General features: G+C 33.8%; 1 protein-coding gene and 1 non-coding gene across 7 annotated transcripts in view; one reads left to right on the forward strand and one right to left on the reverse strand.

The window, feature by feature from the left end:
* LOC124298781 (V-type proton ATPase 116 kDa subunit a1-like) overlaps positions 1-13393 on the reverse strand; it is an 86045-nt gene that overhangs the window by 60952 nt on the left and 11700 nt on the right. The window contains exon 1 of one of the 6 annotated variants that reach the window (XM_046751260.1): positions 11003-11021. The exons of the other annotated variants lie outside the window; for them this stretch is intronic. The gene's annotated coding sequence lies outside the window, so the exon portion shown is untranslated. Of the gene's footprint in view, positions 1-11002; positions 11022-13393 lie in introns of those variants that run through there. 6 annotated transcript variants of the gene reach the window in all.
* On the forward strand, positions 3446-3582 carry LOC124299420 (U4atac minor spliceosomal RNA). Its single transcript, XR_006907009.1, has one exon. It is a non-coding gene; the product is annotated as a U4atac minor spliceosomal RNA (small nuclear RNA).

Genomic DNA, 13393 nt, shown 5'->3' on the forward strand with positions numbered 1-13393 from the left:
AGAAATTTTTAACAGTGTACGTACGATGATCTTAAAGATATCTGCATTAGATAAATTGAAACTTTTAGCCACGTATAACAGCTTTATACCATTCATCGTACGAAGTCTGACGCCATGATGAATTTTCATCGGTTGGAAATTTACAAGGTGCGCATTTTTCAAAGAAATTTTCATCGCCCTTGCATCGTATTGTCAAATTTGTAATCTGAAGTGATAATAATTTGCACACGTAACGTGTAAATAAATCACAACATGTAGAATAAATAATGATTAAAGCTTACTTTTGCAACGTACTTTGAATTAGTACTATTTTATTGCATTATTAGTTGGCCTTGCAGTTTGATAAAGGAACATAAAATAATAAGAATATTTGATATTTCAATGACTAAAGTAGTTTAAAATATTTTTATCTTTACAGTCTCACTCACGCAATTCTACTATACTGTCAGTTTTATTTTATCAAAGTAAGAGCGGAAATACTTGAATGAAATGATAAAAAATTTTGTACACAAAAAATAAGGCCTTAAGTTTTTGTGATTACCCACGTCTCAAACTCAGTTTCAACATTTTCTTTGATCATGTGAAGCATCTTTTGTAATTTTCCGATTCTTAGTAGATTAAGTTGGATAGTAGTCCATTGTTTCTTTTTTTAACTTGCTTAACTATACTGAATGCAATATTCTCTTGGTTTCTTTGCTGTTCCTCTAATTTCTCTGCACCTTATGTCAACCCTTGTGCAATTTTGGTAGCTTGCAAATCTTTCATTGCAAATGGAAAAATTAAACTAACATTTTGTAATCTTTAGTAATTCCATCACGAATAGGAACATAAGCTTCTCGAAGTTCTCCAGTTGGTGTAGATGAAAAACAGCAGCAACTTCGATATATCTCTGAATTGCAAGCTGAAATTTTCCACATAATAGTTAACCTAACGTGGCCAATTTGCTACTCTAATCCGATTGCACAGTTAATAAGGTCTAAATTCACTAAAGCATCAGATATTTTTTAAATAAATATCTAATATTATCGTATTTGTTCAAGTGAATGTAATATACCTACATTTAATTTTATAATATTCTGTTTAAAAGTGAACATAATGTGCATTTGATCTTACAATATTCCGTTTAAAAGTGTTTGATGCATTTTTTTCAAATCGTTCCAAACGTTTTCAAAGATAAGTTTCAGTGAATAATATAATAATTATTTCATCTTGCAGTGTAAGTTACCAAATTATCATTTGAATGATCATTTTTTGTTTTTTCAGTTATATCAATGACTAAAGTTTAAATTTTACATTAGTATAAATTTTAATTACAACACTTCCCATGTACAGTTGCTTGTTTCAATATTCATGTATCGCATGACACTTTTTTGACCATATTTTAATCATTTATTGCATCCCTTTCTTCAAGTCTTCAACTTTGTTCATGAATTATTCTATACTTTGCGTTGTTCGCATGTCTCGTGATCAACCATTTCAACTTTTGATATTCGCCAGAGGATATAGCGGATTAAATTCAGGTTACCACTCGGTTTATTGTCACATGTGATTGCAGGATTACCGTTTCATTTTCATTCATAATCAACATGAACGTAACTTCATTATCATAGATTCAACGAGTTGATCGCCCCAATTATGATGGCAAGATTACCATAGATTTATGTTGTGCTTCATTCTGCAGCCTATCTTATACAACATTTTACCTCTTGTTTGAGCCTGTGCTTTCCAACAGAATCTTTCGACGCCAATTGTTTTACTCATATTGCAAGCTTCTAAACCTAACCTAACCTACGTTTTTGGCGCCACAGTATTGCGTACGCAGCGCACACATGTAGTAGTTTTACACAGTTTCCAATATCCACGTGTAAGGAAAATTTTCGACAAGTTCATACTGCATTTTCCCTGACTAATTTAATCTTTACATTGAGACTGTAACCTATTTTTGTGTTACTGCGGTTTTTTGGGGAACGACGCAGACATTATTTTTAACCAGCCTGTTATAACCTAATAGAATCAAGCGCAATATTAAGTAATTCCGTTTTTTGCCTGATGCATTTCAAATCAATATCAATTAATTGCACCAAATTTCGAAATCAATTTTGAAATCAATGCGTTGATAACCAATCAACGCATAAATAACATGGAACATTGAACCTGACGCGTTCGATTCGATTGGACACGTACGTTTCAAGATTGGACTATACATTTTTAGAAGTTAGGCTGCAGATCAGCAGCAAAAAATAACAATACTATATATACTATGGTAATTTTTACACGTAAAAGTGTTTTATGAATCATTAATCATCACCCAATTTATCGTTATAAAAGATTTCGGTGTTGGCTATTTGTTGCAATGTGTATAAACGAGAAAATATATTCACAGTGGATAAGATTTGAATGTTGACTATATATAATCTCTGGTGAACCAGCCAACAAAAACGATGGAAATCTATGAAAACTGATTCGAATGAAAGAGCATGATACAGTTATGCTAATTATTAGAGCCCCGCTGAGCTTTGGATTGCCAATACAGAATCAATAAGAGTTAACCGTTCTCAATCGGATCTTAACTTTTATCGGATAGAATCGTGTTGAAATACTTGTACTCTGCATGAAGCGATGGAATCCGATAGAAATATTAATGAATTCAATTTTGAATCAAATTTCGATAAGACAGACTTTTGATAAGAAATATCTCAAACAAAAATCCAATTAAAGCCAACGGAAAGTTTTTATTGCTTTGAATTATTTCTTTGAATCAGGGGCTCTTTTAAAATCTGGCAGAATAAACAAAAAGATATAAATGTATTAAATAATAGCGTAGAAATGAACCGTAACGTTACAACGTTGCAGCCTATTTTGTTATCACAAATATCATTTCATATTGTGAAATATTCATGATCTGAGAGTTTCTGGATCAAAAAAAATATGAAAAAGGCGTGAAGTTAGATCCAAAAAATATTTTTCCGCACCGGTATTTAAGAAAGTTATGTACCTCGGTTTTTTAACGGCTTTTTTTACGTTCTTAATTGGATACTGAAGTACCCGATAGTAAGCGGCTGAACTTTTATCAACCATATCATTTTATATCACGTGCAGTAATTCCAGTGATGAACACCTAAGAACGAGTTGAAATAGGAGTCTGAGAAAGTGATAACACTAGACGTTCACCGCCCCGGTGTGATAAAACATAAAATATCTTACACTTGAACCCCTTCTTCGTGCCTGTCACGTGTCGTTCAGATTAGTTGTACAAGCCTGGACCTACACCTACCTGGGTGAGCAGTTTACCATCCGTGTATCGCAAGCTACATTGGATAAGAGCGGGAGTCGGGAGCATCGCTCGCTAAATTGCAGAGTCTAACGACGTGCCACCAGGCGGCAGCCTTTCCCACATACAATAAAGCGCTCCGATTTTATGAACCGAGACGCATCGCGTTGCTCTGTCATCCTTGTCTTTGGGGAGCATAGTGTTCAATGAACGTATAGTGAGGGCACTGATGCTGAAACCATAAACAAAATATAACCGCATCCGTTAGGTTTGCCATACGGTGACTTTAACGGGATGCAATTTTTGCAAGCCTCTTTACTTTGACAAGGGGCTGTTCATCCAGTGAACGTTCAAAAGGATTCATCCAGAATTGATAATTTGGAGAATCATGAGGGAGTCCCGGTTCAAAATTGATATGAATGTTATAGTAACAGATGCGCATGTCAATATGATTAATATTTGTCTGTGGCACTTGTTGGAATCTGAAAACCCTGGACTTTTTACGGGTAGCCCAATCTGAACATACTATTTTTTGTCTAGTAATCTTTCGGAAAAGATACCGCTGAATGCATGCAATTTTTCGGTTTACCCCTAGTAAATCTGACTATCAATTGACAATAAAGAAGCCTACGATTTTCCGTAAGACAGAAACGAAGAAACCGGTTGGTATTTAAGTAACAGACAGAATATATCAAGAGTGGTGCGATGGAACAAAATTTCAAGTAAAATTTTTGATCTCCAGATCGATAGTATTTTGTATAAGATCGAGTTTCTCTGCCTCGACAGACACAAAATTCTCTGGTCTTACTTTCGAAATTCCTCAATAGTCCAGTCATTATACGTATACTTTGACCCACGGATAATTATTTAGTGAATTTTTTTTTCACAGCTGTCTCGGGGGGGTCACTGGGAGTGTAAATTCAAAATGACAACCAAATTATGCGTATGCGTATATTCTAAAAATGGTTTTTTAGGTTAAAATGGTTTTTCTTGAATAACTCGGCCGGTTTTGATTTTACAGAAAAGCCGTAAGGACAAAAGTTGTATAAATTTTGATTGTCTACAAGTTTAGTCCGTATAGTTTTTCTTCTAGGATCAAGTTTTTTGGAATTAAACCTGAAAAAAGCGACAAATTCGAAATACTTCCATTATCTCGTTTATTTTCAACTTAATGGCATAAATGAATAGCAACAAACTTGTTGAGAATCAAACCCTGAACAACTTCGGTCCCCACCTTTTTTTCCAAAAATTGATATTTTCCGAATTTAACCCGAAAATATGTACCATATTATATTCGAAAATATATTCTATATAATCATATTATATATTTAGTATTTCGAAATATTCGCATTATCTCCTTTTTTTTGTCAATTTTACAGGTACAATCAATAGGGTAAAAGTTGTATAGAATGCAATTTCTGAAAATTTGGGCCTCTACCTGTTTTTCCAAGAATCGATATTAAACGTCGTGGGACTCGATCGACGTTTACGCTCTGTTTCTCCATGGTTGGCGTACGACCTCAAATATCGATTTTTGGAAAAAAACGGTAAGAACCGAAATTGTTCAGAATTTGATTCTCTACATCTTTGGTCGTGGTTATTTGTGCCGTGAAGTTAAAAATAAACGAGATAATGGAAATATTTCGAATTTGTCGCTTTTTTCAGGTTTAATTCCAAAAATCTTGATCCTAGAAGAAAAACTGTAAGGACTAAACTTGTAGAAAATCAAAATTTATACAGCTTTTGTTATCACGGTTTTTCTGTAAAATCAAAACCGGCCGAGTTATTCATTCAAGAAAAACCATTTTAACCTAAAAAACCATTTTTCGAATATAAGCATAAGCATGATTTGGTCGCCATTTTGAATTTACACTCCCAGTGACCCCCCCGAGACAGCTGTGAAAAAAAAATTCACTAAATAATTATTCGTGGGTTGGGTCGGTTTTTTGCCGTTAATGTATAAGTTTTCCCTGTGCGTGCGAACCCTTTAGAGATCTCTTGACGAATATGAAGTGCCAAACTCACACAAGTCAAGAAGTCTCTATTTGCGCATATGCCATAATCTAATTGTCTGCGCAATCTCTTGTCAAAAACTAGTAAATTATGTAGTTTTTATAAGCACTAGTGCTCGTAAAAACCACAAGGTAGTCGAGTTATTGACGTAGGTAGCGCAGAAAGTTAACTTCATTGAACTAACATTTTAAAACCGCCTGCGACTGCGCGATCTATGCCTGATGCCGTAATTCATTTCTTAATCATAAAATAACTCTCATTGCTAATCCTAAACGAGAGTAAATTGTTTGAAATTCTTTTTTACAACTAGTATAAAATTATTCAGTTGTGTAAATGAATGATTATAAAAAAATTAGTATTTTTAAGGTATTCGTTTCATTTTACGAAAAATGTACCGACTTCATGCATAGTTTTTTAGATCCAGATCTGAATATCTGTCACCGTAATCATTAAAACATTTTCAACAATTGCTCGTTTAGAATTTCCGATATGGTTTTTTGCGACAGGTTAAAATGAGGCGAGAAACTGAGGACTTGCTTTTTATTAGAAATAAAGTTTCATATATCGGGCTTTCCCCGCCAACTTAGTAAAACGCTTGACCATGACAACTTTTCATTTCATCAAAGACTTCACCCATGTTAGTACCATGCCTGAAAACTTGGTCTTTACCCAATGAATTTTTAAACCCATCTCTAAAACACCTAATTCGATTTTTGTGAATCAAGTAAATAAACATTCCGTTTTCGAAATAAAACATTTTTATGCAAGATTCAGAGAAAAGGTTCGGTTTTTTTTTAAATCGTTTTTCTAATTTTTTAAACCCTTATCACTGTTTTCATACCTGTTCAAAAACGATTTTAATACATATTGAAACTTCGGTTCTTTTATTGATTTAAAAAATTTTTTTTCAAGTCCTAAAACACATCTACGACTTTCCGAATACACTTTTATAATAGACTTTGAACAGACACGAAAATTGAAAAACCGATTGAAAAAATTATAAAAACGTTTAAAAAAATAGAAAAATAGTTCCGTCCATTTTGAATCTTGCGTGAAGATGTTTTATTTTGAAAACTTAGTGTTTTTTTCTTGGTTAACAAAAATCAATTTAGGTGTTTTGAGATGGGTTAGAAAATTCACAAGGTAAAGGCCAGTGATTAAAAAAATTTGCGTTTTCTTTTAAGGTTTCCAGGCGTCGTACTAACTTAGGAAAAATCCTTGATGAAATCAAAACATGTTATGGTGAACCGTTTACTGAACTGGCGTGGAAATCCCCATACATTTTGGCGCTTATCTTCTACTGGATAATAATAGTCTGATAGAAAGAAACTTCGGCTGATTATTTTAAATTAACTTTAGAGGAATTGTGTCATGTGTATGTGTTGTCGTTCATGAGCTACAGTAGGTGTAATAATTACGCAATGTATCTAGTTATGTACATACGTAGAGGTGCACGATTCAGCTTACTACCATTCACGACACATACCGAACGTATATGGTTGATTCCGCCAATTATGAGTAAGCCACCAGGTCTGCAAAAATTCTATTTGGCTGTAATTTCTGTATATCGTCATGTGTATTAAGATATGAAAGTTCGCCAAATTTTACACCTTTAGGCCTTACCGCTTACGAGAAACACATTGATGAATTTTTTACTTTTTTTCGCTCGCATATTTTACCTTGAATTTGCAGCACCTGTTGCTGTAGAAAAAAAAGTAGACCACGTTTTTTTTGTTGTAAAAAAACCGTCTGATCTTTCCAAATTTTAAATTCATTATCGAATAGATCGTCAGCAACAGCAAGAATATACTGATTTTTTTGAAAAAAATAGCTTTTTTTGAAGGTTCCACTAAGAAAAAAAAAAAGAAAGTATTTTGACGATTCCTTTGAAAAACTTGGAATTTTTACGGAAGGACTCTAGATTTTCATAGTGCGGTGACGGAGGAATCGGGTCTGAGCTTAATTTGTATAAAACTTTTACGCATCGTGAGATTGAACCAGCCTTCCCGAAGGTGTTATCTTTAATATTTGGAAAAATTTGATTTGTGCCATTACTACTTACAACAAATTTATTGATAACTCTCATACTTTCTTACTCATTATCTTGAAAGTAAGCATTTAGTTTGTAGTATACCTTGAAAAAAACCTGTTTTTCGAAAGAAGCGTTTTTTCGGTACTGACGATCTATCCAAAACTGGATTAAAAATTTGGAAAGATCAGACTTTTTTAAATAAAAAAAAAAAAAACAAAAAAAATAAACAAAGTGGACCAGATTTTTTTTCCTACAACAATAGGTGCTAAAAACTTCGAAGTAAGACGTGCAATCGAAAAAAGTCAAAACTTTATCAACGTCTTTCTCGTAAACGGTAAGGCCTAGATGTGTAAAATTTGGGAAATTTTCATATTTCAAAGCACGTGATGATACACCGAAATTACAGTAGATTAGAATTTTTCAGACCTAGCGGCTTACGTATCATTGTCGGAATCAGTCATATTATTGTATATAGTATACATACTTGTTGCGTACCACAAAATGTAGGGCAGGAGCCTAGCGCATAACATATACCTGTATTACGTATATACATAATACGTGTCATATATCTTCAGGCTACGTAATCGCACCTATATGTGAGTACTTTTCGCTCAAGCCGAAAGGGTACTGAACTTTGACTCTTAGATCAAATTTGAAAATATTTTTCGAGGTACTTTTTTCGCCGGAAAATTATATTTCTTCTTTACACTTATGGATCTTGACTAATCAATTATAAAAAATATCTTAGAACTGTCAATTGATAACTTGAGTAACATCGTAAACAATGACGGGGGATTTTCGATTTGAATCCCTAAATTGGGGATTATAAAAATACGTCACTTTGATTTGGACTTTCCGTTTTGTGTTTTTTCGCGAAAATAAAAAATGGACGAAAACACGGCAATTTTTTATCCTTGATTCAGTTTAGGACAAATTTTTTATTAATTTCTCATTAGGATTTACTGCAATAAATATGATTGTTGTACAAATAATTTTCAAACTTGTCAATTCTATTTGATTTCGTCTGCTCTGATCGAAATTGTCAGCATTTAACGAATAAAATTTGCAAAAAAATTAATTCCCATTTTTTACTTCTTAGAAAAATTTACTCAATTTCTGTGCAAACAATTACAATTAGAACCATTCCAAATAAACGTAACTGATATTTTAAAAATTCTGCAACTAATCATCTATTTCATTTCAGAAGTTCCTAATTAGAAAATTAAGAATAAATCAAAAAAATTGAACTCATTTATTTTCGCTAATTTTTTCCAAAAAAAGAATACAAACAGAAAAAAGAGGTATTTTCGGATGTTTATTTTTTTTTTTAAAGAACTTTCAGTAAAAATTAAGATTTCATATCGAGACCATTTTTTTTAGAGAGACTGATCTTTCAGAAAAGAAATTTCTCTAGTTGTTAATTGGTAATTGTTTGAAATTCTTGATAATTAATTAGTCAATATCAATAAGTGTGATAAAAATTGTTTGAGATATAATTTTACGTTGAAAAACAGTAATTCGACAAAAATAATGGGGTTAATTCGAGGGTAGAAATTGAGAACGCTTTTGACTTTCGCGAGAATTACCCATATGTGAGACGCAGTACTTGTATAGATTATACGATTGTATGAACGACGTAATCATGGCTTGCGGTCGAAGATACTCCGCGAGTTTGCCACTGTGCATTTTTACGCAATCGAAAAGAATTGGCAAGTGCATTACGCATATTTTTACGCCCGAGCGAATATGTTAAAGTAGCAGATGTGGTTGATTCTCGAAACGTTAGTAAAACGACATATTTTCAAAAATAATCGTTGTTTCGCTAATTTAGGAGAATTTGGAATCTAGTAGATTACAGGATAAAGAAATCCAAACATATACGTATGCTTATATTTTGGAAACGTGATTCCTTTGAAGTCATATTTGAGTTATAAAAAAGTGATTTTTGGAAGGCTGAACATAGTAACGTTAACGCAACGAAACGTTATTGACAAAATAGTTATTTTACAAATTTAGAAGGACTTTCAAAGAGTTCACTTTTCAAAATATGAACATGTTTTTTATGTTATTATTTACTAGCTGAATTTTCGAAAATCCTAAGGGTCCGAGTAACTATTTTTTCTGAACATACATCGTTAAACTAACGTTACTAACTTTATCCTCATAAATGAATTTGGGTGACACGAGACACTGTTCTTAGTGCGAAAGTGCCAATAAGATTTGAAGCTCTATCACATTTCCAGTTTCAAAACGGCTGTTCATAACTCCGTCATTTTTCGAAATATTCAAAATCAAATATTAGGCATCCCAACATTGCGTGATCGTGCCTTGTACAAAAAAGCAAGGAGTTTTTTTTTTGGCTAAAACCGGTTAGTTTACTATCATTTCTGATTCGTACCATCGTATAAGATTAGTTTTTTTCTAAACTATTTACAGATTCCCATCGTATTTTCAACGGATTTCTGTAAACGTATGATAGAGATATTTAAAATCTTGCTTATCGACTTCAATGACAAACGAAAATGTGTATAGATGATTCATTCACGACGTTCAAGCATTCGCGTAATTGGTTTGACCAAAGAAGTTGTAAATTTCTCGGAGTAAACGTATTTCGCTAGTATGAACAATGTTGGTGAAACAAAATGGCCGTATACAAACCTGTGTTGCATAAAATATCATTTGTGCTACGGGTGGGAGGTTTTTTTTACTCTTGGTGTTTCTTTTATTCGTCTGTGACTCGTACTGCAAACTCCACACGCGGGTGAAAAACAAAACGCTATTGCTGTTAGATATATTTTTAATTCCCCGAAGATCAACTACTCTCACTGCTGGGATTCTTTTTGCTGTGCAGGGATCTTTGAAGTGTATATTTAATTTTAAGTAATTTATGTATTCGGGGGCAGCAATAGTTGGCAAACTCGTTCTTTTCAGGCTAAGCGAAAGTTTACAACACGAGTCGTAGGTAAGCCGAAGACGAGTATTGCAAAAACGCGAGGCGAAAAGACATTTAGATTCTTCTTGCACACGATTCTTTATACATATAACAAGAGTGTGTTACGCATTCTTTCACGCAGCACGAAATTGAGGTTAGGGTCGCGTAATGTCAGATTTTTTCGCGACAGCGCATCATGCGCGTAGTAGAGAAATGACTACTTTTAACTTCTAGGAGTCGAAAGTCGTATTTTCAATACTCCGCGCATGTGCATTCTCAGACTCAGTCATCGTCACCGGTACTTTGTGTACGGAAAACTCGCATAAAAACGCGTAAATCATGTTCGCGTTCTATAAAAGGTACTTTTAAACAGTGATATTGACGTAGAAAAATCTAGCATAAATAGCCTTTAACCAGCAGCTATTTGCACTTTTATGGCACACCCAGCTAATAGATAAGATACAATTTAAAAGACAATTCACCATTCAACTAGAATTTCGAGTCTGGATTCTAGACGTCCAATTTTGATTTCTTACAGGTAATTAATAAAAGAGAAAATAGTTTTATTACATAAAGTTTGCTTTCTATTTCTGCTTATACAATTAACCAAAAACTTCAGGACTCATTTATCAACGTAAAAAAGACAAAAGTAAACTTTAAAAGTAATAAATAAAGATTTACGTTATTATTTGATGCATAGAATCAAAATTTATTCATTTAAATGTAAACGCGGAAGTATATATTTTTTTTTGACCTGCGTAATCGGCAAACTGCTGTTATGAAATTGCGTTATCGAGAACAATTCACCATCGATGCGTTCGAGTACTTCGCAATGTCCTTCTCGCACTATTCCCTTAACCCACGTATTATTTTATCGACCGTCACCGGATGCTTTAAACATTCTTTGCACAGTAGGTCCACGCCCATTTTTCTCGCGAATTGAATCTCCCTTGCATCACAGGTTACGTAGGGACGGAAACGTGTTGCTAATAATAGTAACTAAAGACTTAATTGTCGAGAGGTCCAACTCGTGGCGCAATCGTTTCCCGGATGAAAATAAACTATCTCTCTCGTTTGTAGGAACAAGAGAACCCAGAGAGTAAAATATCTCGATCGTGTCAGTGGCGAAATCGCGACGTATACTGTGCCATATTTTATATCGCATGTTTACGAGTTGCATCAGAACCATGGTCACGTCTTCCTTATCCTTTAACTCCGTCTGTATCTCTTTGTGTCTTATATCGAATAATTTATCACTACAGTTATTCCAGTCACGCATTATTCAGTTTATAAGTTCAAGAGCAAACTGATGGGTCAAACGGGCGGCTCCTCGATGTCGACGCAGGTCAAACGGGTAGCCTAATCTACTCGTCGTTTCGTGAAGAAATACTGCGGCGGAAAAGCGGCAAAAATATGTAAGAGCGATGTGGAAAAGAGGCAGCAGGTTGACCTTGTTTGGAAAAATACAACAATAAAGAGACGAAAAACGGAAAAATAGGTCTGGATTAAAAATTTTCGGGATGTTTATGGCTGCATTTTTGTGTACAGAGATTTCCGACCCTCAGGAACTCAAATCTGAATTTATTTTTAAGCGGCATAATCGGTGTTTTGAGAAAACAGTAAAATTTTACATTTTTTGCGTTTTCCGCAAAAACTGCCATCAAATAGGCGAAAAATAACTTGACCATCGTGTGGGGTGAAAAATTCTACATCGAATTATGTCCTCAAATGTCGGAAACGGTGTCGGATTAACAAATTAAGAAACAAGAAATTATTTCATCGAAATTCCTCAGATGCCAGATACACATATAAGTAGAATTTCTTTTTTTTTTAATTATACTAATCTAACGCCGGTTCCGACACATGAGGACATATTTCGATGTAGAATTTTGTGCTCTACACGATGGTCAAGTTATTTTTCAATTATGGGTAGCAGGTGTGAGCAGACAAACTACTCGATTCTGGAATTGAAACAGATGATGACAGTTGTAAACGATGGATAATACTTCTAAATAGACGTGTGAAAGTGGCCTTACTGCCTGATGTAGCATATAACGCGACGGTGTAAAAGAGTCGACTGGATCGTATGAATGAAGGGGAAAGAACTGTAAAATTTATTTTACAGTGTTATTTACGCCGAACACAGTCTAACACGAATGCAACAACGTCCTCACCGTGTAATAAGAATAAATCTGATCGAATTCTAATATCGCAAGCTAAGATACCAACAATTAGAGAAAACGTTGTGTAATCAAAATGTTTGAAATGATTAAATTCTAGTGTTTTAGATGCAATTCTGATGTTTTCTGGCTTATTTTGTTCATCATAAAGATTTCAAAAAATCGTCTCAGCAACAGTTTTACAAATAATTTTACCTCCAGAGTGGATAAAAATAGCTTGGTGTAATCATTGTACAACGGATGGTTGTCGCTATTACATTTCCGCGTTAACAAATATACACTAATGTAAGATTTAGTTTGAATGTTCATCGGATGATTTGTTGAGACCTACAGCCCAAAAGCATTAGCATTCGATTAGGGAAAAAAAAAAAAGGTTCAGATTGTAAAATCTTTTCGCAAATTGTTGATATAATATGTTAGCTTGTTTTCTGGGAGTTTCCTTAGATTCGTTTCTACTAAGCATATAGGAACGTTATTCCACTTGTGTTCAATGTCATTGGAGTAAATGACATTGCTGAAGAGTATTCCAACAGTTTTTACTTTTTTCCAAAGTTCCGATTTACGAGGTGCATTCACAAGCGTGTCTAACGTATATTTCACATTGGACTGTATCATAGAAATCGACCATTTTATCTTTCGTCATTCGAGTCGAAAATATTCTTTGAAATGTCGAAAAAAAGATGCTGCCCAAGTTTCAACTCTTAATATAAATATTTAGAGGTGCTTCGTCGCAATTTTTTTCACTTCCCATTTAAATAACATGGGAAAAATTTGTTTTAAACTTTGGAATTTTAGAACACCTCAACGCATGGATGTAGTGATAAAACTAGAACGTATTTTTGCAGGGAATTGAATGCTCTACGAAAAAGGTCTGCGATCATCTTATGATAAATCTATTCTTTCTAACGTTATTTCAAGTCCTTAAAAAACCTTTCGACTTTAAATAACATTAGAATGAGTAGACT

This window comes from Neodiprion virginianus, chromosome 2, assembly GCF_021901495.1.
Source record: "Neodiprion virginianus isolate iyNeoVirg1 chromosome 2, iyNeoVirg1.1, whole genome shotgun sequence".
NCBI classification, from domain to species: domain Eukaryota; kingdom Metazoa; phylum Arthropoda; class Insecta; order Hymenoptera; family Diprionidae; genus Neodiprion; species Neodiprion virginianus.